Below are 26,089 nucleotides of genomic sequence, written 5' to 3'. Positions count from 1 at the left end.
GAAAATCATTTCCTTTCTTTTGTTCCTCTTTCCAATTTATGAAACCAGAGGCATTTGAATCTTCTTCTCCAAACAGAAGGAAAAGGACTCGGAACCCTACGAACATTTTCCCTCCACTAAGCAACATACAATAGTTCCTTTCATGTTACAGAAGGCTTCATCTTTTACCAGTCCCTCATGGTGAGTCACAAAATAATTGCCAGTGTGGCTGAAGGGATATTGACATTTTTGTTGCCTTAGGAGTGGAGCTGATGATTTTACACACTTGGACTGGAGAAGTAATAAAGATCCCATTCAAGTCAGGAGTTCACAAGAAATTTCTAGGGATCAAAATACTTCCTGGTCAGGAAACAAACTAGTTACTTCCTTATCTTAACTTTTATATACATGCGGAATTCAAACAAACATGCATCAAGACTTAGAAAACACATTATCAAGAATTTCTAAAAAATAATGAGGATTTTTGTATTTTAAAAGGACAGTAGGCTTGACTTTGTGAGAGAGCAGTCTTGTGACTTCTAAAGTCCCATTTCCCCAAACCAGCCCAGCCCAACTCATTATTTGCCCTCGAAATGTTATCAATGCTTCAGCTGCCTCCTGCACTTTTATATTTATTCCTCTTTTGTACTTAGGTTTATGGATAGTCAGTGGCACATACACTTCTATTCATTCTGATTCCACAGCTTGCAAATATTTCTACATGGGTCATCCTCCTTAGAGTGTAAGCTCCTTATAGGCAGTGAATGTTCCTTGTGGGTCTGCTGTACTTAATTCAGCATGTTGCCTTTCAGCTGCCCTTCAATCAATAATATTACTGCTACTTCTGCTCATATTAAAGTGGGTACCGAATGGGATCTGTGCGGAAAAGGAGTCAACCTGAAGTCTGATTTAACTGTCTCTCTTTAACACCCCACTCCCCCTTGAAAATGAAGTTCTATAAAGAACAGTCAGCTGGCCATAAAGGAAAAGGAATGCCTTAAAGACACAAACATGTATGACGTCTAACAATAGAGCATAACAGCAGATTGTGGCTCAGTAGGAAAGAGCATGGGCTTTGGAGTCAGAGGTCATGGGTTCGAATCCCAGCTCCACCAATTGTCAGCTGTGTGACCTTGGGCAAGTCACTTAACTTCTCTGTGCCTCAGTTACCTCATCTGTAAAATGGGGATTAAGACTGTGAGCCCCACGAGGGACAACCTGATCACCTTGTAACCTCCCCAGAGCTTAGAACAGTGCTTTGCACATAGTAAGCACTTAATAAATGCCATCATTGTTACTATTATTATAGTGGGGAGATAATACTAGAATTGATCTGGGGAAACCATCAGAAATGGGTTAATTCCTACAGAACAGAGATTTGAACACATCTTCATACAATATTTCTGAAGCACAAACTTATATACATAGCCATTTTTCTTCCCCCTCCTATCTGTTCATAACTTTAGTGTCTGACTCTCCAGCTAGACTGGGAATTCCTTAAGGGCAAATATAATAAGGTCTGCGTTTAGTACAAGCAAGTAGTACAGAAGGGGTTTAATAAATACTATTGATTGAATGACTGACTTCAGAAAAATCTTGACACCAAAGTGGATAAATTATAAGGACAGTGGGTAGCTGTTACTGTTGGGAGCATATGTTTAGATGTGTAACCTGTAGAAGGGATTATCCATTGAAGAGTAATCTTATTAATATTTCAGACCCTGCTGAAAGTCACAACAGAGTAGTGCCACATCTGAATTTGAGGGGGCAACAATGTATATGGACTCTTACATGATGTTTCAAATTATTTATTGTTCTGCTTCAATGACCTCAATCAACTAATCGATCAATAGTAGACTATAAGCTCATGGTAGGCAGGGATTGTGTATATTTATTGCTATACTGTACTTTCCCAAGAGCTTAGTACAGTGCTTTGCACATAGTAAGTGCTCAATAAATACAACTGATTGAATATTTATTGAGTGGTTACTGTTTGCAAAGCACTGTACTAAGTCAATCAATCAATCAATCAATCGTATTTATTGAGCGCTTACTATGTGCAGAGTACTGTACTAAGCGCTTGGGAAGTACAAATTGGCAACACATAGAGACAGTCCCTACCCAACAGTGGGCTCACAGTCTAAAAGGGGGAGACAGAGAACAGAACCAAACATACCAACAAAACTGAATAAATAGGACAGAAATGTACAAGTAAAATAAATAAATAAATAGAGTAATAAATATGTACAACCATATATACATATATACAGGTGCTGTGGGGAAGGGAAGGAGGTAAGATGGGGGGATGGAGAGGGGGACGAGGGGGAGAGGAAGGAAGGGGCTCAGTCTGGGAAGGCCTCCTGGAGGAGGTGAGCTCTCAGCAGGGCCTTGAAGGGAGGAAGAGAGCTAGCTTGGCGGAGGGGCAGAGGGAGGGCATTCCAGGCCCGGGGGATGACGTGGGCCGGGGGTCGACGGCGGGACAGGCGAGAACGAGGTACAGTGAGGAGATTAGCGGCAGAGGAGCGGAGGTTGCGGGCTGGGCAGTAGAAGGAGAGAAGGGAGGTGAGGTAGGAGGGGGCGAGGTGATGGAGAGCCTTGAAGCCCAGGGTGAGGTGTTTGGAGGAATATGATAGAGTAAGCAGACATGATCCCTGCTGTCAAAGAGCCTCACAATCTAGCAGGGGAGCAGACATTAAAATAAGTTACTGGGAAGGGAAGTAACCAACTATCAGGATATGTATATAAGTGCTTTGGAGGTAGGAGTGGGATGGGCATCCCGCCCGCCCTACCTTCTTCCCCTCCCCACAGCACTTTCATATATCTTTGTACAGATTTATTACTCTATTTATTTTACTTGTACATATTTACTATTCTATTTATTTTGTTAATGATGTGCATATAGCTTTAATTCTATTTGTTCTGACGACTATGACACCGGTCTACATGTTTTGTTTTGTTGTCTGTCTCCCCCTTCTAGACTGTGAGCCCATTGTTGGGTAGTGACCGTCTCTATATGTTGCCAACTTGTATTTCCCAAGCGCTTAGTACAGTGCTCTGCACACAGTAAGCACTCAATAAATATGAATGAATGAATGAATGAATGAATGAATGATGGCAGGACTTGGGAGTTTTAAGGTGCTACAGTAAAGAGAGAAAATAGGCTGGCGAGATGAGAAATCAGTCAGGGAAAGATGCAATTTTAGGAGAGGTCTGAAGATTGGGACAGTGCTAAATGTTAAAGGTGGGGGGACTTCCAGGAAAGGGGGCAACAGTACTCTGCGCTAAGTGCTTAGTACAGTGCTCTGCACACAGTAAGTGCTCAATAAATACAACTGAATGAATGAATGATCAGTGAGAGAGATGATAATAATAATAATGGCATTTATTAAGCGCTTACTATGTGCAAAGCACTGTTCTAAGTGCCGGGGAGGTTACAAGGTGATCAGGTTGTCCCACATGGGGCTCACAGTCTTCATCTCCATTTTACAGATGAGGGAACTGAGGCCCAGGGAAGTGAAGTGACTTGCCCAAAGTCTCACAGCGGACAAGTGGTGGAGCCAGGATTTGAACCCATGACCTCTGACTCCAAAGCCCGGGCTCTTTCCACCGAGCCACGCTTTATAGGTCGGTGTTAGAGGAGTGAAGTGTTCAGGCTGGATTACAATGGGAGAGGTAAGGGTCAAGTGGTGGGACTATGAGGGGGAGGGTAGGGAGGGGATTGAGTGTCTTAAATCCAATGAGGAGGAGTTTCTGCTTGACGCAGAGATGGATGGACCACTGCTGAAATTTCTGAGGCGAGGGGAGACATGCATACACATTTTTTTTTATAAATAGTAATACTGGAGCCAGAGTAAAGTATGGGCTTGGTTCTGAAATACCAAAATAAATCAAATACATGAAGGTACAAATCAATACACATACACACATAAACTGAGAGGACTTTAAAAAAGAGCAAGGGCAATAAGATGACGGGCTACTGATTTAAGGCAAAATAAATGCATGTATACCATGTCTATTTAACGGCTAACTACACCACTTCAACAGCTGCTCTAAAATTAAATGCAGTCTTCCAGGACAATTCTTGGGAGTATAACTGGGAAAATTAGCAGTATAATAAAGGAAAAAATATGTAAAAATTATTGGAGAAAAGCATTTTATTTCCACAAGGGGGTGAATTGTTATGTCCTTCACATTTCTCAGGTCTTTGACCTTGAAACACACAGAAGGAATAATAAAGAAATGATCAAAAGTTAAACGTAAGCACTCAGTCTTGTGGAGAGAGTTATCTTCCAGCTGGCAAAACAGCTGCTCATTACCAGCTTTTCCACATTTGTACATCTAAGTAAGTCAGAGAGAGCAGTTTCCTGCAATGATATTCAGTTTTTTACATAAGCAGAAAATGTGTACAATGGTATGACATTGTGCTGTATAATTATACCTACTCATAATTGAACAGGGAGAAAAATGTTTTCTGGGCAAAGAGTTTCAGAGGTTGAGATGTTCCATAAATTCAGAAGAGCATCAACAAACTACGGGAAAAAAGAACGAAAAGATTTATATTGGAACATCATTTCAGCAGAACATAATAGGTTAATATTTCAAGGAAGTTGTATTTCTGGCAGAGGGAATTGAGAGTAAACTATTCCCAGGCCAATGTGTCATTATATGTGAATCCTGTTTCACAGTATAATGTGTATATTTGCACACTCTTCATATCATTGTATAAAACCTTACAAAACCAGTTCCTGTGAAATCAATGTAGGCACTGCAAGGGAAAGATTTAATACCTTCCCCCAATGCCTGTGTTCCTTGGAATCTGATAACGGAATGTAGATTGACAACATGTAATGCAATGACCTTTGCTAATTAACATAATGACTGCCTAAAACCAAGTGTGGCATTGTGGATGACCCAAAGAATAATGATTGGTATTAATGAAAATGCATTCTGGGAACCATCTGACTCCACAAGGCTTTCAAGGTTGTCAGATAATGACCTCATCTAGCCGTTTTCCAGATCTTACAGGACGGTAATTTCAAACTGCTCCATCTGTATCCAACTGTCACAATTTACAGGGCTAGGTTGATAATAATGATAATAATAATTGTGAAAGTGGGTAAGTGCTTATTATGTGCCAAATACTGCACTAAGCACTGGGATAGATGCAAGATAATCAGTTTGGACAAGAATCCCTCCCACATGGGGCTCTGAAGGGGTTCATCTTGCAGGTCTTCTTAGATGTATATTTCTAGACTATGTTCACCAGCACACAAACTCCTGTAGGTTTCATGGACACTGATGAAATCACATCTCTTCCAGGCAGCTCCCACCCAGATTAATCTTCTTTTATATCCTCAAAAGCCATTCCGGTACTTACAAACCACCTAAGCACTTCTCTACATAGCTTAGTCTACTACTTCCTCTTATCTGTAATCTATTGAAGTCTCTACTCTTCCACTAGACTGTAAGCTCCTTGAGGGCAGGGGTCTGTTGTCCTCTCCCAAGTGCAGAGAACACTGTGCACAGGCACATAGAAGGAACTAAGTAAATACTATTCATGACCATGATGTGTCAGTCTGGCAAGTTAAAGGAGTTTCTCATGGGACAGGACTCATTCATTCATTTGCATTTATTGAATGCTTACTGTGTGCAGTACTAACAGCTTGGGGGGAAGTACAATTCAGCAATAAAGAGACAATCCCTGCCCACAACAGGCTTACAATCTAGAGTCATACTGTGATCAAAGATGCCAGATTCCTGGCTGTGTCCTCAATTATGGGTACATTGCAGAGTTATTGGTTAATTTATTGGTAATGGAGAAAAAGGATCAAACAATGCTTCTACAATCATACCATATAATGGAGGAGAAATCTTGGAATTATTTTACAAAAAATACATCTTGATGTAATTACCCTCAATATTATTATGAAAAGCAAATCTTGTGGCTACAAGAAAAAAAAACAAATGTAGAGCATTCCCTTCAAAAAAATCTATCCATCAATAGCCTCTTTGTACCTATGCGTGCACTTAGAGCAGTGCTTGACACACAGTATGTGCTTAACAAAAACCATTTAAAAATGGCATTTTTTGAGCACTTACTGTGTGTCAAGGACTGTACTAAGCACTTCAGAGAGTACAATACAATGGAGTAGGTAGACAAGATCCCTGTCCACAAGGAACTTACAGACTAGAGGGGGAGATAGACATTACAATAAATTACATATGGATATATACATAAGAAGTATGAGGATGGGGTGAAAATTATAGTGCATAAGGGTGACAGACCCAAGCACACAGGTGACCAACATGGGAGGGAAAATGGGGAGTTTGGTTTTAATGTGGATATTAGTGAGTACGCTGATGCAGGAGTCAAGGTGGGAAATGATGAATGCTTGGATCACCGTGGTAGCAGTTTGGGTGGAGAAGGAGGGCAAGACTCCAGAGACACTGCAAAGGTAGGGCTGACTGAATATGCAAGTTGAGAGAGACAGATGAGTCAAGGGTAATACAAATGTTACAGACTTGTAAGACAGGAAGGATTTAGTGATGTTGCCTTCAGTTATGGAAATGTTTTGGGAGGCCAGGGTTTGGGTGGGAAGATGAGGAATTCTGTTTTAGACAAGTTAAGTCTGGGTGCTTACAGTAACCCAGTTTTTAAAGATAACTCATTCCCCTTGTGCTAAAAGTTAACAAACAGCATCATTCAGATGAGATTTGTATGACTGACCTACATGAGGAACAAAAATAGACTTAAGAAAGGTTTGCAAATGGCTATAGACTTAAAATGTATTCAGCTGGCTCCAATAAAGAACAATGCATTTTTAGCTTTCCAAATCCTATAGCCCGTACCCAATTTTCATCTCCTGGCCTATGAAGTGTGTCCTCCTCTTGTCAAGCTGCTAAGGGCACCATGATAAACCTAAGGTTCACTTTTCTGCTAAAATCTCTCACAATAAAGTAGAAACTGGGTCCCAGCCCATCTTGTCTGCCCCTACCTAATGACACTATTATACACTTAGCACTCGCTGTGCCTGAAGATCACTGTTGAGGAAGACAAGCAAAAAAGTGTGTCACATCTGTTGTGACTAACGATGTGTAATGATGTGTGCATATCAACTTACTTTTTGGAAAATCCTAAGTCAGGAAAAAAGTAAACTCTGACATGCAGAAGCCACAGGAATTGCAAGTAAAAGCTCAGGTCAGCATGGTGTAGTGGCTAGAGCACAGGCCTGGGAGTCGGGCCGAGGTCATGGGTTCTACTCCTGGCTCTGCCACTTGTCTGCTGTGTGACCTTGGGCAAGTTACTGCACTTCTCTGTGCCTCAGTTACCTCAACTGTAAAATACGATTAAGACTATGAGCCCTTTGTGGGGCAGGGATTGTGTTCACCCGATTAGCTTGTATCTGCCATAGCACTTAGAATGGTGTCTGGCACATAGTAACCACTTAACAAATACCACAATTATTATTATGAGTTGGGAATGTGAGCTCCTTGATTCATTACGTCAATACATGAAAGGGTCTGGATGTTTTGGATGGTGTGATGGGGGGGAGTGGTGTGCCAGGGCTAGGCCAGATTGTGAAAGTAACTCCCAATGGTGCAGCCACTGAAAACCATGCCCTGGTGGGGGAGATCACCCTGACCGACTCCTATCACCCTTGCCTCGTTCTTGTCTCGTGTCACTGACCTCTTACTCACATCCTCCCTTCTACCTAGACTCCCCCACTTCATGCCCAAAAGACCTCTATTCTCCCTATCTTCAAAAATCTCGTGGACAGGGAATGTCACCACCAACTCTGCTGCATTGTGAAAATGATTACAATTACGGTATTTGTTAAGTGCTTACTTTGTGCTAAGCACTATACTAAGCATTGAGGTGGATACAAGCAAATAGGGTTGAACACAGTCCCTCGTCCCACATGGGACTCACAGTCTCAATCCCCATTTTACAGATGAGGCAACTAAGGCAGAGAAGTGAAGTGACTTGGCCAAGGTCACACAGAAGACAAGTGGCGGAGCTGGAATTAGAACCCACAACCTACTGACTCCCAGGCCTGTGCTGTGCACACAGAAAGCACTCAATAAATACCATTGACTGATTCTGAAATCACATCTCCTTCAAAGGACTGTCCCTGATTAATGGTCACATTTGGCCTTACTGACTGATTTCAGTTTCATCTGGTTCAACTTGACATATTGATTTGAATCTCTGTAGCTGGATTTAAAATAATTTGATTTGTCTGTACATTGGACCCTGGCTAATGTCACCACTACATGAATTCATCCAAATCCCTCATATTTTCCTCCTTAACATTTCAAGCTCCTATCACCCTCTCTTTCCCACTTCTAGGAATGCCAACATGCTGTCAAGCAACCCCAATCTTCCCTCGCCCCAACTAAAGAAGGGATTCCCGAAATGGGAAGTTACTCAGAGATCTAGGACATAGGCCTTCTGAGCAGATCCAGAGGAAAAATCTACCATTTGCTTATGTTTTTCTTTCTAGTGAAAAGTCTTAGGTTCCCCAATGAGAAGCACTCAGCACCACTCCCACTCTCTTGCCTCTGCCAGTCATGTCCCTGCTGGGGTCCAAAGCGCAGAGAGCCAGAAGGGAGCATTTACTGAATGCTTACTATATGCAGAGCACTGTACCAAGCTCTTGGGGGAGTACAGTATAGTTAGAAGACATGACTGTTGCCATCAAGGAGCTTACAGTCTTATTTCAGCCTGATAGTAGCTTCCCTATAAAGCAACCCAGCCTAGCTTACTGGGCCTCTGCATTAAGCTTGGTCCCCAGAATCCGTTTCATTACCGGGAATCCTCCCCAAAACTCAAGAAGAGGGATACCTATCCTCAAAATGGCACTACTTAAACTTCGGCTCTTAGACGTATATTTTCTGGACTGAAGTGCCTACCAGCTATCCATGGGGATAGTCTCATAGTTAGGATCATCATCTTCACATACAAAGAAAAGCACTGATTGCTCACTTCCAGATACCCAAAGGTAAATCTGGAAATGGCAACCACAGAACTGACGGGCTGGTGGTGCTTCCTGAGAGGGATATAAGAAAGAAGCAGACGATGGAACTGGAACTAGAAATAGAATTTCAAAAATAAAAATTTCTATCTTCAAAGAGATCCAGTGTCAGCTATAAAGGGTAAGCATATTACACTCCATGTGGCTACTATAATAAGTAGATAATCCCCTTCATTCTGCACCACTGAAAGTTCAGAAATCGGGACACTTTTCATTATGATACTTCAATTGCTAATGGAATCCTCATCCACCCTTATCGTCCCTTCCAGATGGCTTGGTTATCGGGTGGTGTGGCCACCTGACCCCCTGCCCCCATCCCACTTCATTTTCCTTCCATAGAAAGCCATAACCGATTACTCAAATTTAATATCTCCAATTCCACAGGCCATTAAGGCTGCCAGTATTTTCATCTGGCCGATGCAGTCCACACTGGCTTTCTCTCCCAATTCTGATCCATATTTAATCTTATTGTAACTGAGGTACACAAATATGAAAGTATTTTTTTTTCCCAATTTCCCAATTAGAACTTGAATTTTCTCAAGTTCTAATTTGTTATTTAGTACCCCAATCTGTCCAACTGTTATTTAAATTTGGCAAAATGTCCAGTCCTCCTTTTCACTTTTTTTCAGCCAAGTGAAAAACTTAAAGTAGAAGAACTAAAATTATTGGCGTCCTGCTGAGTTCACTGCTCTGTAAATTAACCCATGCACTTCCAGTGTTGTCTTGGGTTGAATGAACATATACTGTTCATTGAGTTGCACCCCTTGGAGAATGCCAATTCAAAAACCAACTGGTGGTATGATTTTTAGGGGAATCTCATGGTATCAGTTCATTGCTCTTACACTTATTTCCACTATTTCATCCTTCTGTTGGCGGATGAAATTGACATTTCTGAGGAGCTAATTGTTAGCCCAGGAAGATAGCATCTGGAGAGCAACAATCTGGTGGCAGTTTGCAGGTGGTCATAAACGAAAACCTGCTGCCAAGACGAATTTGAACTGATTCCGTTATTTGTGTTTATTTTGGCACACGGACACGAATGGATTGAGTGCAAGCAGTCAGCAGAAACTGATTTCTCTTTCTGTTGGATCATTCTAACACCTATTTAGGATTTTAGAGATTTTAACAGTTTTTGCATTCTAGGTTGTGTTGATTTTTCCTTACACCTCTCCTCTAAAACCGTTCCCTCCAATTCAATCAGAATTCTACTGGTTTTGTTTATTTTTTACTGGGAAAAGTCATCCTTATTGAGATGGTAACCATTTGGTGTCTTTAAATGTATTAATCTGCACTGAGTTGAAAGCGGCATGGCAAAGGATGGGTAGAGTTCAGTGGCAAAGGGAAGGGCTTGCTTGGTTCAAGACCATGAGTTAGAAAAGACAGAAAGACATGGCCAAGTGGGCCATAACGATGTAGGATGCAGGCTGAGGTCAGAACAGATAGGAGACAGAACTCTCCGCAGACTATAATTGAAGCAGACAGTAAATGGCCGTGAGAGTCAACAGGCAGAAATTGAGAACAACAATAGGTGACTAGCAGAAGCAACTGGCTCAGGAAAGAACCTCAGTTCTCCGTCTCGGAGAGCAGAATTTATGAGGAGGTTTCCTGGTGAGCCAGCTGATCAAGTCCATTGGTGAGGTCTTGGTATGGGTGCTGGGCCTGTGTCCCTGATAAAGATAAGTTAAAAAGCCATGGCAAATCGTACCCTGATTCTGTATTTTTGCTCCCACACTTCCAGCCTTTATCAATAAAGGTCATGGTCATCCTTGATTTAGGGTCAACAATGTGCATGGCAGCTTGCTGCATAGTCATCACTCTTGATAACCTCATTTTCTTCCCAATGACAGGGAAAGTGTCTCTGGGCCTCTACTATGTCTCCGTCTGATTTTTTCTCATGTCTCTCTGTCACTATCTCTCTGGGTCTTTGTCAATGATTGTGACGATTGTGCCAAAAAACATGCTCAGTCGGTTTGCGGATGAGATGGAGAGAGAATTTAAATTCAAAATTAATTTAAATGGTTAAAAGAAAAAACAATGTCCCGGTTAGGATTATTGAACTTCAAGAGAATGAATGAATCGAAATTGCCTGATTCTTATCTAATACAGGTGAAACACCTGGTGACTAGGAACCAGCACTGTGGCCTTGTTCAAAAGGTGAGTGCCATATTGGGGAGCACAATCAGAAGATCAACATGTAGATACAAGCAAGTAGTCCTCCATAATTTCTCTAAGCTTCAATATAGGGTTCTGTAACTAACTAGGATTCAGAGGGGAGCACAGAGATGATTAATGGATTGGCGAATGGAAGACATATAAAGAAATGTTAGTGTCTAAACTCCTTCCCTGGTTTAGTTATACTCTCCCAAGCACTTAACAGAGTGCTTTGCATTCAGTAGGCACTCAAAGCCTTTGGTCAAAAGGCTAATGGAACTATGGTTATTTCACAAAAGCTTCAGTTATTATGACACAGATTGGAGATAGCTTTCTCTACATCCCCAGAGATCAAAACAGAAAGAGCTAAACCAAAGTGTGATGTATTTTGATTTGTTTCAAGGAAAATGTTTCTGTCAGAATGAATAACAGATTTAGTTAGCAAGCCCCTTGTTTGGAGGTTCATAAAAACAGGAGAGGTTGTCTTCTGCCTGGAATGCCTTAAGTGTGGCCCTCCCTGTCAGAGGACACTCAGATAATCCAAATCCTTCCAGATCACCACAGCCACCATCATCTCCAGTAGCATTTCCTATTTCCTGGGTGAAGAGCACTTTCCTAGATCCTTGGAGGCCAAAGTTAAAAGTAGAAGATATAGTTCCTGCTCTTGGATTTACAAATCTAGGATTCTGGGCAAGAATAGGAAAATGGATCCCCAGATTAGCACTTCCCTCATTATCCTATTTTACTCTTGCTGAAACTGAAGAACTGGGCAAGCCACTTTTGCATTTTTTTAATTTATGCAAATTGTGTCATCGATGCATTTCATCCTAGATTGTTTCAGCCACAGACCTGGCAGGCTATCGATTTTCAAAAGTGAACCAACCTCTTCTGATGTCTAAAAGTGGCAGAAACAGAATCTTTCTCTGCATCTCTTCTGCAGAGAAGGGAGTTGGAGCAATGGCGAGGGGCAAGGAAGAGGGCAGAAGATAAGGTTTTCCATAGGTATTGACTCTAAAAATCACATACAAACTTCAAGGTAATGGAGTTTCAGAGATAGGGAACTGTCAGGCTCTAGGGTTGTTAGGTGGAACCCCAGAGAGCCATCTGAGGATACACATTGTTAGAGTTAAGCACTGAAAATGTGCCTGTGGTTTAGATGAGAAGTGATCTAAGTGAAAAACAAAAGACTAAAAGCAGAGTACTTACGCGTAAAACCTGGTCTCAGTTTTTCAACTCCCAAATCATTGTGTTGGCCCCTTTTCAGAGATGGCACAGCTGATGGTATGATCCCATCCCTGGGTTCGAGTGTGGCTGAAAACAATGAAGTGTGCCTGGGATTTAGCATACTGCTTGTTGGGCTAATCTGCTTGTCCCAGATGCGTCTGTGGAGGCCCAGAGAAGTGACTTGCCCAAGGTCACACAGCAGACAAGTAGCAGAGTTAGGATTAGAACCTATGTCCTCCAACTCCCAGGCCTGTACTCTATCCACAAGGACATGCTGCTTCCTTCCTTTCCTTGCACTTCGCCATGCGTGGCACCCTTCGCCTGCCTTCTCACTCGTGGTACTCCAACAGGAACATAACTGGTAGGTTGAAAGTGAGAGAGAGATAAAGTGAAATGACAAAAGGCAGAGATAAGAAGAAACAGTCAGAGGGCAAACCAGAGGGAGACAGAGGGTCTCTTTGTGAACATGTGTGCTAAGAACTGAGAGAATGTCTCTGCATCACTAGATTTCAGGATCTCATTTTAGGGCTCCTGTTATCTTTGTCTCTTTATGATGTCTTTTTGTGTCTGTCTTTTTATATGTTTCAGTGTCTTTCTGTCACTGTGTGATCTCTCATCTTTTCCTCTCACTCTGTCTTTGCCCTCTTCTATGTCTCTTTCTTTCCTGCCCCATAATCTTAGACAACTGCCCCTGTCCCCACGGAAACCACACCCATAATACTGCAGTTGCAAGAAAAAAAATAAGGACACCGCCATTTTCCATTACATCTTCACCCATCCTATTTTGTAAACATGCAATAGGTTGGTAACAAATTTACAAACAATTCATTAGCATTTTGCAGCCTTTTCAACTCCATATATGACCAGTCCACAAGAATGAGTTTGACATGCCGGCGAAATGCATCTCATTTACTATAAGAATAACTGACTAAAGCTAGCTATTCAGATTACAAACTCTTTAATGAAAGACTGATTTTAAATGGCCCACCAGGATTGGAAAAAAAAAAAAAGAAAAGAACAGGCGACACTGTTTCCTGACTTATTTCTAGGCCCAGGGGTTCATGGGAGCTCCCTAGACCTGAGAACAGACAGAATCCACTGGGACATTTCCAGCATCCCCTCTTGTACTTGCCACCTCTCCCCAAAATCTCTTGGATGGGAATTCAGTGTTGTGAAACTATCTATAATAATAATAATGATAATCCAAAAATTGTCATTTTTTTTAGGGCAAATATGTGCCAAGCACTGTTCTAACTGCTGGAGTAGATACAATATAATCAAGTCCCACATGGGGTTCATGTTCTAAGTAGGAGGGAGAACAGATATTGAATCCCCATTTCACAGATGCAGGAACTGAGGGCACAGAGCAGTTAAGTGACTTGCCCAAGGTCACACAGCAGGTAAGTGGTAGAGCCAGAATTAGAACCCAGGTCCTCTGAATCCTAGGCCCGTATTCTTTCCACTAGGCCATGCCACTTCCCCTACCTGTCCTTACTACATCCTTTCCTGTGAGATGAACTGAGGTACAGAAAAGCAGATGACGAACCAAGATTCTACCATCAGTGTTAGAATGGAGCCTAAACTCCAGCATTTTAATATCCATATCATTACAAACCAACAGGAATCTTTTCTTAATGCAATTATGAAGATTTCACATATCTATCAGTACTTTCTTTCCCAATATTTATTTTCCAATTCTCCAGGTCACCTTTCAATATTTGCCCTTTTCTTCTATCAGTCCATTTTTTCTTCTCGACTATAAGTTTAGCTCTTAAAGTTACAGAATTGAAGAAAAGAAAGCTGTTTCAGGCTTTGTTGATTTTTTTTTTTACTTCTTGAGTAATGTTAGTGACTTCGTCTGGAAAGGATGCTCAAATCAAGCAACAATTTGCCTATCATTTTCATACACATTTCTGCAGCGAGGTTATGAAACAAGCCAACCTCCTGAATAAAATAACTCATGAAATTGTACTCGAAACTAAGTTAGCATGACCTAGTGGAAAGAGCACCGGATTGTGAGTCAGGATACCTGACTGCTGGTCCTGGCTTCACTACTCACCCACTCTACGAACTTTGTTTTCTCATCTACAAAATGGGAATAAGCTCATGTGAGCCTCATATGGGACAGAGACTGTGTCTGATCTCATACACTGAAAGCAATCCCCTACATTTAGACTAGAGTAAGCACTTAATGATCATGGCAATTATCAAGATAATATATAATCATTGTGTGGATATTGTAATGAATCCATTTAATCACAGGCCATATTTGGAGAGTCAAATCTCTACAAGCCAGATGCCAGTTTAGCTGTTCAAGAAGTTCAAGCCTGTATTTCTTCCAGGGCTATTTGCCCACTCTGGCAGGGCTTCCTTTCACTAGGCCACAGTTAGTGAAGGGTATTGACTGAAGACTCAGCACCCATGAGCCATAGTGCACTCTAGTCATCAGGAACAGATTTTTCATTTCAGGGAAGGTACTAGCTACAGCGAAAACTCAATGGGAGAGAGCAACAGTCAAAGCCAAGCTAACTGAGGTTTTAAATTCGATTATCTGAGTAATTGCTTCCATTTTCCCCATGGCTTTGGTTGATTTCAAGTTCCCCTTTAGTCTTCTTTTTTTAAGGCTGATGAAGATCTAGCTCTTTCAATGTCTCCTCATAGGTAATAGCTTCAGACCATGGATCACTCTTCTTCATTTTCCCTGTCCTAAAATATTGATTCAATTACAATGCAGATGCTTAATCTATTCTTCCTTTTTCTCCTGTTTCTTGTTAATGCTAAAGGCCCTTGTACTGTACCTTGATCTCGACAACCTCACCACTGACCCCTTGCCCTCACCCTCCCTCTGACCTGGAAGTCCATCCCCCTCCAAATATGACAGACCGCCACTCTACCTGCCCTCAAAACCTTATTAAAATCACATCTGCTCCATAAGGCCTTCTCTGATTACTCCCTCTCTACCCCGACTCCCTCTCCCTTCTGCATCACCTATGCACTTTGATCTCTTCCCTTTAAGCATTTGATATTCACCCCACCCTCAGCCTCACAGCACCTATATGTATGTATGTAGTCTACATCTATGTAGACTGTAAGCTTCATGTGGTCTACCAACTCTGTGGTATTGTACTCTCCCAAGAGCTTAATATAGTGCTGTGTGCACAGTAAGCACTCAGTAAATACCACTGGTTGATTCATTACTGGGACCCTGCTTGACATTTTGCTTCTTTTGAATTTTCTAGGTTATATAAAAGGCATAATAATCATGGAAAAAAAAAATTAAAATCGATGTCAAAAAAACCCACTGACAAGTCTCGTTGTAAAAACGAACTCCAAAGGCATCAATAAAGTGGCATGTTGACAGTCTACAAATATACCAGACTGGTACATGCATGCTTCAGTCTCCTACAACCCAAAGACAATAAATGATAAACAGTTGTCTTTTCAGAGCCAAGTCATTTTAAATGCACTGAATTGAACTAAGGTGAATAAGACCATTAGAGACATTAACAAGTAATAGCAGCAGGTAAGCATTTTTCTTAATCTAAAGCATTTTAAGTACAAACACAACTATTATTGTGATTTACTAATAGTCATTTTATGTTCAACTGACGTTGAAAGACAACAAATCAAATGAGCTGGCTAGGGTGGCTGACACTGATAATGACCTTTGTAAAGGAAAGCAAGTCTACTAATGAGCAGCTTCAGTGACAGGATCATTCAAGTTGGAATCTTCTGTCAGGATTTCTATCAGGTTTAATGAACACCATATGTGAGGGGCCTTGTCAAGCTTCCAGTTAGCAAATCCTGCAAGCTGAACAGCCTTGACAAGCACGCTAGGAAAATCGACACAGGAAGCAGTGTGCTAGTGATGCGGCTAGAGCACAAAAACATCCAGGAGGTGAGCGGTTCTGCATTCTCCCTCCTCAAGGAAGTGGAACTGAAAGTAGGACTAGATCCTAAAGGATGCCGTTTTGAACATCTGTCTTAAATATCTTTAATAACAACTTGACAATATATGAGAAAAGGGACAGCAGAGACTGAGTTTATTTCAGACCAGTGGGCACACTTCAATCTCTCCAGGCAGAAGTTCAGAAACCTATGAATAAGATTTATCAGGGATCGATAACTATCAGGGCCACCTTCATTTTCATTTCATTTTTTGTCTTGTCTATGCCATTCCCAAATCCATTTCTCCAATAATAAAAGAGTCCCTGTTATTTTGTATAAAAAGAATGCTTTCTTTCTGCTCTGCAATCTAGCTAGAAAAGGTTTAATGGGATTTGAAGGCTAGTGAAGAGTGAAGAGGAAGCTCGTATTCTTGAAAGGCATCCTGAATACAAGGAAATGTAAACTCAACAGGCGATTTTACAATGGTCATCATTTAAAGTGAATGACCAGCAGCAAACTAATAGGTCTGGAAAAAGCAAAAAAGCACAAATGATTTTATGGTTTGAATAGGTTATGCAGCAAAATACACTAACTGTCTTGGGAACTCAAAGACATTCTCTTTCAAAGTTAGCAAAAGAGATAATACGACAATGTAGTAGGTCAAAATTGAATACTTCCTCTCATCTTCTAGACTGTGAGCCCACTGTTGGGAAGGGACCATCTCTATATGTTGCCGACTTGTACTTCCCAAGTGTTTAGTACAGTGCTCTGCACACAGTAAGTGCTCAATAAATACAATTGAATGAATGAATGAATCTGCAATCTGTCATTTAACTCTGTATTGTCCTCATGGAATAAGTAGGAGGATCTAAAGAAATACAAGGGTCAAATATCAAAGGACAAATAACGGGAGATTTAAAAATCCGACCTGATTAGCTTGAATCTATCATAGTGTTTACTACACTGCCTGACACATAGTAAGAACTTTAAAAATACCATTAAAAAAGCACTTAACTGATACTACAATTATTATTTAGCAGGGCAGAAGAAACGTTCTAGAGACACCATGAAATGGTCTTAACCAATGTAGCAAAATGGTGGCCTCTTGGGAAGCAATAGCAGGCAGACCAGCCTGGCATGTGACAAATGCAAGTAGGGTTACTTCCATGAAACAAAGAATTGAGAAGATAAAGAGACCAGGAAGCATTTTTAAGCAGGGTGGCCAAGAGTCAGAGGACCTGTATTCTAATCCCAGCTCTTCCACCTCCCTGCTGGGTGGCCTTGGGCAATCACTTAACTGCTCTGTGCCTCAGTTTCCTCATCTGTAAAATGGGGATTCAATTCTCTACTTCTGTGAGTCCCATGCAGGCCATTTGTCTGATATGCAAATAGTGTGTCTGCCCCAGCACTTACAGTGGCAAGTTCTTATCAAATAATACTATCCTTATTATTATTTTTATTATTTCAAACTGGGAGCTGGAACTTGGCAGCCCTCTGGATCTATTTTTGCCTACAAATAGAATGGAAAGGATTATTAAGAAGCAGCGTGGCTCAGTGGAAAGAGCCTGGGCTTGGGAGTCAGAGGTCATGGATTCTAATCCCGGCTCCGCCATTTGTCAGCTGTGTGACTTTGGGCAAGTCACTTCATTTCTTTGTGCCTCAGTTACCTCATCTATAAAGTGGGGATTGAGACTGTGAGCCCCATTTGGGACAACCTGTATCCCCCAGTGCTTAGAACATGCTTTTGCACACAGTAAGTGCTTAACAAATGCCATCATTATTATTATTATTATTAAAACAAAGTAAATATTTTCTGCTGCTTTCATATGCAAGAATAAGCCTTCAACCCTCAGTATGATTTTTTCCAATAACTGTGGCTATACAGATTCAGTTCAGTCATACTTGAAAAGGTAACTGATAATGTAACAGAACTCTTTATCTTCCTACCCAGACTCTGTTCTCTTCCTGACTTTCCCATCACTGTAGATAGCACCACCATCTTTCATGTCTCACAAGCCCATAACCTTGGCATTCTCTCTTATTCAACCCACACATTCAAACTATCACTAAATTCTGTCAGTTCAACCTTCACAATGTCGCTAAAATCCACCCTTTCCTCTCCATCCAAACTGCTACCACATTAATCCAAGCACTTATTCTATCCCAGCTTGTTTTTACCGTATCAGCCTCCCTGCCTCCTGTCTCCCCACTCCAGTCCATACTCCACTCCGCTGTCTGAATCATCTTCTACAAAAACACTGTCTATGTTTCCCCACTCTTCAACAACTTCTAGTGGTTACCCATCCACTGCTGCATCAAACAGATGCTCCTTACCATCGGCTTTAAAGCACATAATCACCTTGCCCCCTCCTACCTCACCTCACTGCTCTCTTACTCCAAACCAGTCAACACACCTCACTTCTCTAATGCCTGCCTCTTCACTGTACCCCAATCTCATCTATCTTGCCATCGACCTTTCTCACACCCTACCTCTGGCCTGGAATCCCCTTCCTCTTCATATCCGGAAGAGAATTCCTCTCCCAACCTTCAAAGCCTTATTGAAGGCATATCTCCTCAAAGAGGCCTTCCTTGACTAAGCCCTCATTTCCTCCTCTCCCATTCACTTCTGCATTACCCTGATTTTCTCCCTTTATTCACCTCACTCCCCCAACTTCAGCCCCCAGCAATTATGTACCTATACATAATTTACTTATTTATATTAATGTCTGTCTCCCCCTTTAGATTGTAAGGTCACGGCGGGCAGGGAATGTATCTACCAACTCTGTTTTGTCATAATATTGTACCCTCCCAAGTGCTTAGTAAAGTGCTCTGCCCACAGTAAGCTCTCAATAAATACAAGTGATTGACTGACAAACTCATGTTTATGTTCTGCATTTTGGTTACAACATTTCTGGGAACTAGGGAATGTTCATCTGAAAATGCAAGCCCATCTGGATCCAGTGCTTAGTACGGTGTCTGGCACATAGTAAGCACTTAACACATACCATAATCATTATTACTGTCGAGTTTGCCCCTGAGTTATAAGAAAGGTTTGTGTGCATGGGCATGGCCACAGTGAGTGCTGCAATAGATTATGAGCCACTCACAAGGCCGAAACCATGTCAAATTTCCACCTTTGCATTCTCCTCCCGCAGTCAGTACAGTGCTCTGCCAGAGTGAGCCCTCAATAAATATAATTACTATTACTAATATAAGTTGCTCTCAACGTCAGTATTTGCAAGAACACTGCAACCATTTTATAGGAAAACTGGAAATGTAGATATTTAAAAGAAATACCACCACGTATGTCTTCAGTGTGTGTGTTTTTGTGTGGCTATATCCTCATATTGAATACAACTGCCTCTGATTCTATCCTTCCAAAAAGATTATAAGTAGATATTCGAGGCAGAACAGTTCCTGACCTGATCGACTCCTTAACCCTCAAGACTTCTACCGGGTAATAAAAAGAAGATTGAAAATAGCAGACTGCCCTTAGGGAGTACTGGAATTGGACACTGTAAATGCCAAAGCCAAAGTGGAGCCAGGAGAAGTTTCGATGCACGGAAATACCAAGACTAAAAATCAGCCAGAAAGAATTGGAACAAGAAACTGTCTGGAGCAATGGGTAGAAAGGCAAATTATTTTAAGCATTATTTTAAAAGGAAAGCAAGGATAGCAGAGAAAGGTGAGTCCACAGGTGTTTTGTGATAAAACTCAGAGGGATCTATCAGTCTGCAAAACTTACACCAACTTTTCCCTTGTAAGAGTTCTCAAATTTGGGAGCAGAGAACTCTGATTGCCTGAGGCCCTGAAGAACCAGAGAAGAGGCCTGAATATTCGATTTATTGTACTCTGTCCTTGCCTGCAACATACTGCTTTTTAGATTATCTAATGGAACTTGGAGGCTGGTGCTAATTGGCATGACTGCAGCTCAAGAAAGAAAGTTGGTACAGTCTTCTGTGCAAAATGTCTGTCTGCTGCTCCTATCTACCCACAGTGTGTGGTGATGCCATGCTGAGATTGTGTGTCATTGTCTTTAAAATAGAAATTCTGTCTCCCCTGCTTGCATTTGCCCCCTTTAAGGTCATGATACAGCAGATATGTGTGTGTGTGTTTGTGTGCGTGTATAATGTAATATTAACCAATCATGGTTAACACTGAGTACTTGCTACGTGTCAGGAACTGTTCTAAGTGCAGGGGTAGATCCAAGTTCATGAGGTCAGGAGGGCCCTATCCCACATGAGGCTCACCGTCTAAGTAGGAGGGAGATCAGGTACTGAATCCCCATTACAAATGAGAAAACTGAGGCACAGAGAAATTCAGCATCTTGCTCAAGGCCACACAGCAGGCCAGGGCCCCCAAAGCTGGCTGAACTGGACTCCCAGAGTTGCTCAGCTCACATGAGCTGGGACTTTCCATTCAGGATTCAAAAGGCCCAAAGAAGAGCTTAGCTCTAGCCTGTGTTTTGGCTAGAATATTGTTAGGGAATTGGGAGCATCTGTCTGACAGTGTGACCCTATTTGGATGCAGTGAACTCCAGGCTTAGAAGAAATGGTTTGTTTGCGAGCGCTTAGTACAGTGCTCTGCACATAGTAAGCGCTCAATAAATACGATTGATGATGTACAGGTTGTTGGACATGGTGAGTACTGCAGCTCAGGGTTTTGCAGGAAGGCAATCCTGTGTTGTAGGAGACCTAGGTGTACGGTGGACTAAGTAGTGCCAGTGGTAAATCCGATTATGCTCAACCTAATCTGAGTTGTAAGGGTCGGGGATGTGACAAGGCACCTGGAAGATACTCCAGCCTCTTAGAGAGGTAGATAAACAAGGTAGGCAAAGGAGGAAGAGCAGCATGGCCTAGCGGAACGAACGCGGGCCTGGAAGACAAGCTCCGCCACTTGCCTGCTGTGTGGCCTTGAGCAAGACGCTGAATCAGTTGCACTTATTCAGCACTTACTATGTGCAGAGCACTATACTAAGCACTTGGAGAATACAACAGAATTAGCAGACACATTCCCTGCCCATAATGCTTCTTCCAGTCTAGAGGGGGAGACAGACATTAATACGAATAAATACTTTATAATATAACAAGAGTAATAACTATGGTATTTGCTAAGTGCTTACTATGTGCCAAGCGCTGTTCTAAGCATATAATTTAAAGATATGTACGTAAGTGCTGTAGGGTTGAGGAGAATATTAAGTCTCCAAAGGTTATTGGCTTAGTGGATAGAGCACAGGCCTAGGAGTCAGAAGGACAAAAGGGTTCTAATTCTGGCTCTGCCATATATATGCTGTGTAACCTTGGGCAAGTGACAACTTCTCTGAGCCTCAGTTACCTCATCTTCAGAATGGGGATTAAGACTGTGAACCCCATGTGGGACAGGGACTGTGTCCAACCTGATTAACTGGTATCAACTCCAGTCCTTAGAACAGTGCTTGGCACATAGTAAACAGTTTGCAAGTACCATAATTATTATTAGATCGAGGTACACAGATGACAGAAGGAACAGTGTGACCTACATCACACTGTGGGTCTGCTTACTGGGAAAATTTTGACTTTATTATTTAGGCATTATATTGATTTTGGCCATTCTGAGTTAAAGCAAGTATGGAAGTCTGAGTTTTTAGTAGTAGTGATTTTAAAAATTCTTTTTATGGTATTTGTTAAGTGCTTTTTGTGGGTTAAGCACTATTCTAAGCTCCAGGGTAGATACAAGTTGCCAGCAGCAATAACCATAGGAGGAGGAGTAAAACGTAATACTCGTAGTATCTATTGGTTCAATGAATGACATCACTCACATAGTCTTAACATCTACCCTGGTTAATCTGAAAAGCCTGGTCCTTACCTAGAAAAATAAAACAAGTGGATAATCCCCAATTAAGCCTTCTTTCTCCTGGCTCCCTCTGTGTCATCTATGAAACTGGATTGGTTCCCTTTAGGTCTGGCATTAGCCTCACAGCACTTAAGTACCTATCTATAAATTGTACATTTATATTAATGTCTGTCTCCCTCTCTAGACAATACGCTCACTGTAGGAAAGGAACATGTCTACCACCTGTTGCACTGTATTATACCAAGTGCTTAGTATAGGGCTCTGCGCACACTAAGTACTCAATAATTATCACTAATAGTCACAGAGAGAGCTGTGGACAGGAAGAGGGGCATGGCATTATACTTTCACCCTCAGGCTCACCGAGATTTTCTTAGAGGACTGGCATTCCAATTTACCCATTTTATTTTTGGTGTCTATCTTGGGAATGTCTGCCATCTAGGCACATCTTGACATCCCTGGCACCTCTGAGATTTGGTGAAGGGAAGAAAGCCAGGGGACAATGCCGCAAAAGTTACGCCCTCTGTATGAAGGCAGGGTGCCTAGTTGGGGCCGTAGCACTGTGTGTAATTCATCAATGGTATTGACTGAGTGTTTACTGTGTTCAGAGCACCTAGGAGGGCCTAATGCAAAAGAGTCGATAGATGCAATCTCTGCCCACAGAGAGTTTACAGTGTAGTGGACAGCACACCGCCAAAATCCTTAACAGAAAAGACAACGCTATAGATGACATTTTGGATAAGCATTCTGTAGTTATCCAACACAAATCATGTAGAAGAATAAACTAAAGACTGCCTGAGGGGGTTGAGAAAAGTCAGTTGACTCCCTGAGCAGTTTTGAGGGCAGGGTCTGTCTCAGTCTCTCCAGCAATCAAGTGATACAATGCTCCCCTGCCCCTTCCCTTTCTGCGGCTCTGAAAAGACCTCCAAATTGGAAACTCTTAAGTGAGAGAATGTTTCAAGTGGAAGCTTGGTGGTAATCTGAAAAGCAGGCAGGGCATCTACATGTTCAGTACTACCAAAGGCCCCGACTGACTGATCTATGACAGGGAAGGTACCATGGCCATTCACAACTTGCTGAAATCGGTTGGAACCTTCATTTTTTTTCCATCCACCAACTACTGGGCTCTACAAGCCCGGTAGCTGATAGCAATGCCACTGGAACTAGTATTCATTGCAATAAAATACATGAGAGAATGTGGCAATAGCTTTATCCCACGACTGTATACGAGAGCTGCCTCTTGCATTTACTACTTCTCTATTTGTACCCATTCTTGGAACAACTCTACATCTGTCTCCCTGGTCAGTGGGTAAGTTCCTTGAGGGCAGGGATTGTGTCCACTGATTCTACCGAACTCTCCCAAAATCTTAGTACAGGGCTCTGTACATAGAAAGCACCCGAAAACCATGGATTAATTGATTTTGGGCAGGGGGTATATCTTGTGTTTCTATTGAACTTTCCAAGACCTTATTAAGTGTGTTGAACCTGTTCGGGACTTAAGAGATGTCATTAGTTCTTCTGAGTCTCAACTAGTCCGTGGTGATTCATGATCACTCAGGACACAATTCATTCATTCATTCATTCAATTGTATTTATTGAGCCCTTACTGTGTGCACAGCACTGTACTAAGTGCTTGGGAAGTACAAATCGGCAACATGTAGAGATGGTCCCTACCCAACAACAGGCTCATAGTCTAGAAGGGGGAGACAGACAACAAAACCAAACCAGTAGACATGTGTCAATACCATACAATACTCAGAAAGTTACATGTTATCTTGGAATTTGAAGAATAATGGTCTAGCCAAATATACATATATTGGATGCCTTAAAGTGAACTTGAAATAGTTTTTTTGTATTGAAATAAGGTACAACTGAGATAAGAAATGGGAAAAAGTCTGAGTTGAAGAACGGTAATCTCCAAAGACCACGTTTACTGAATCTTTGGAAAATATGTCTTGTGTATGAGCCAGCAGCATACAATTATCTTAAGGTACTATTTATCATCCTTATTTGTGGGGTGGCATTAGTTTTAGAATGAAATACAAATATGCTTTGCTATCATGAATTTTTAAAACTTCATGCAACTAATTTTTCTTAAACTGATCATTCATTATAAATCTTTCAGATCAATATCAGTGCTGGGAAACTTTTAGAGGTGTGTCAACAATAGCAAAATATTTTATGAGATATTTAATGTCATCATTTTAAATCAGTTTCAGTTATATGTATTTAATCTTAGTCAACTCCTACCTATCTCAGTTGCAAAGAAAACCTCTGAGGTACATGCTATAAAATCACACTTAAAAACTTAGAGGGATTTTTTTACTTCCATTGGTGAATGATGGATGGGGGAGACACCATGTTTTAATGGAAGGTGCATGAGAGAGTCAAAAGAGCTGGGTTCAAATTCCAACTCTCCCAATGGTCTGTTCTGTGACCTTCTGTAAATTACTCAACCACTATAGGTTTTGGTTTTCTCAGTTGTAAAACTGGGAGAAGATACCTGCTTTCCCTAGAGAGAGACTGGATCCGATATGATCATTTTGGACTCCCCTACTGCTTAGCCTAATAAACAATATAAACATTATTAGGCTCTAAAGAAACATGCAGTAAACTTCTACCCAATTTATACTATTCTCAATCATATTTACTGAGCGCTTATGGTGTACTGTACTAAGTGTGTGGAAGAACACAATATAACAGTGTTGGTAGGCACATTCCCTGCCCACAAGGAGTTTACAGACTAGAGGGTTAGACAGCAGTTAATTTAAATTAAAAAATTGTGGGCACGTATGTGAGAGGTGTGGGGTTGAGGGTGTTGTGAATAAATGAAACAGATCCAAGTGCAAGGGTGAAGCAGAAAGGAGTGCGAAGAGGAAATAAGGGCTGAGTCGGGGAAGGCCTCTTGGAGGAGGTGAGCCTTCAATAAAACTTTGAAGGTGGAGAATGTGATTGTCTATCATATATGAAGGGGAAAGGAGCTTCAGGCCAGAGCCAGGACAGTTCTTCTCTAGTCTGTAAGCTCCTAGAAGGCAGAGAACGCGTCTACCAACTGTTATATTGTACTGTTCCAACAGCTTAGTATAGTGTCTGCACACGGTAAGTGTTCAATAAATACCATTGACTGACAAGCACATTCCTGTCAGAATGTAACGCCACAGCTGTCCCAAGTCAGGAGGAACTACTCCTCGCTCATGGTATTTTTTTTAAGTGCTTACTGTGTGTCATGCACTAGTCAAGCGCTGAGGTAGACACGGTCCCTGTCCCACACAGGGCTCACAGTCTAAGTTGGAGGGAGGAGGATTTAATCCCCATTTTACAGATGAGGAAACTGAGGCACAGAGGGATGAAGTGACTTGCCCAAGGTCACAGAGCAGGCAAGTGGCAGAGCCAGGATTAGAACCCAGGGCCTGCGATTCCCAGGCCTCTGCTCTTTTCATTAGGCCATGCTGCTTCTCAGTGACTCCAGAGGGTGTGGGGGTCAAGCTGCTGTAGGTAGAGAGGCCGGGGAGATGTCGGGTAGCTGTCAACATGAAAAGTGGCGAGGCCTAGTGGATGGTTCGTGGGCCTGGGAGTCAGAAGGACCTGGGTTCTAGTCCCGGCTCCACCACTGGTCTGCTGTGTGTGTGTGACCTTGGGCATGTCACTTCACTTCTCTGTAAAATGGGGATTGAGACTGTGAGCCCCATGTGGAACAGGGACTGTATCCAACCTGATTGGCTTGTTGGGTAGGGACTGTCTCTATATGTTGCCAACTTGTACTTCCCAAGTGCTTAGTACAGTGCTCTGCACACAGTAAGCGCTCAATAAATACGATTGATTGATTGGTTGATTTTATCTATCCCAGTGCTTAGTACAGTGCCCGGCACATGACAAAGACCATCTCTACACTGATGACACCCAAATCTACATCTCTGCCCCTGCTTCCTCCCTTCAGGCTCAGGTCTCCTCCTGCCTTCAGGACATCTCCACCTGGATGTCTG

This window comes from Tachyglossus aculeatus, chromosome 14, assembly GCF_015852505.1.
Source record: "Tachyglossus aculeatus isolate mTacAcu1 chromosome 14, mTacAcu1.pri, whole genome shotgun sequence".
Lineage (NCBI taxonomy): Eukaryota > Metazoa > Chordata > Mammalia > Monotremata > Tachyglossidae > Tachyglossus > Tachyglossus aculeatus.
This window is presented reverse-complemented; position numbering follows the sequence as displayed.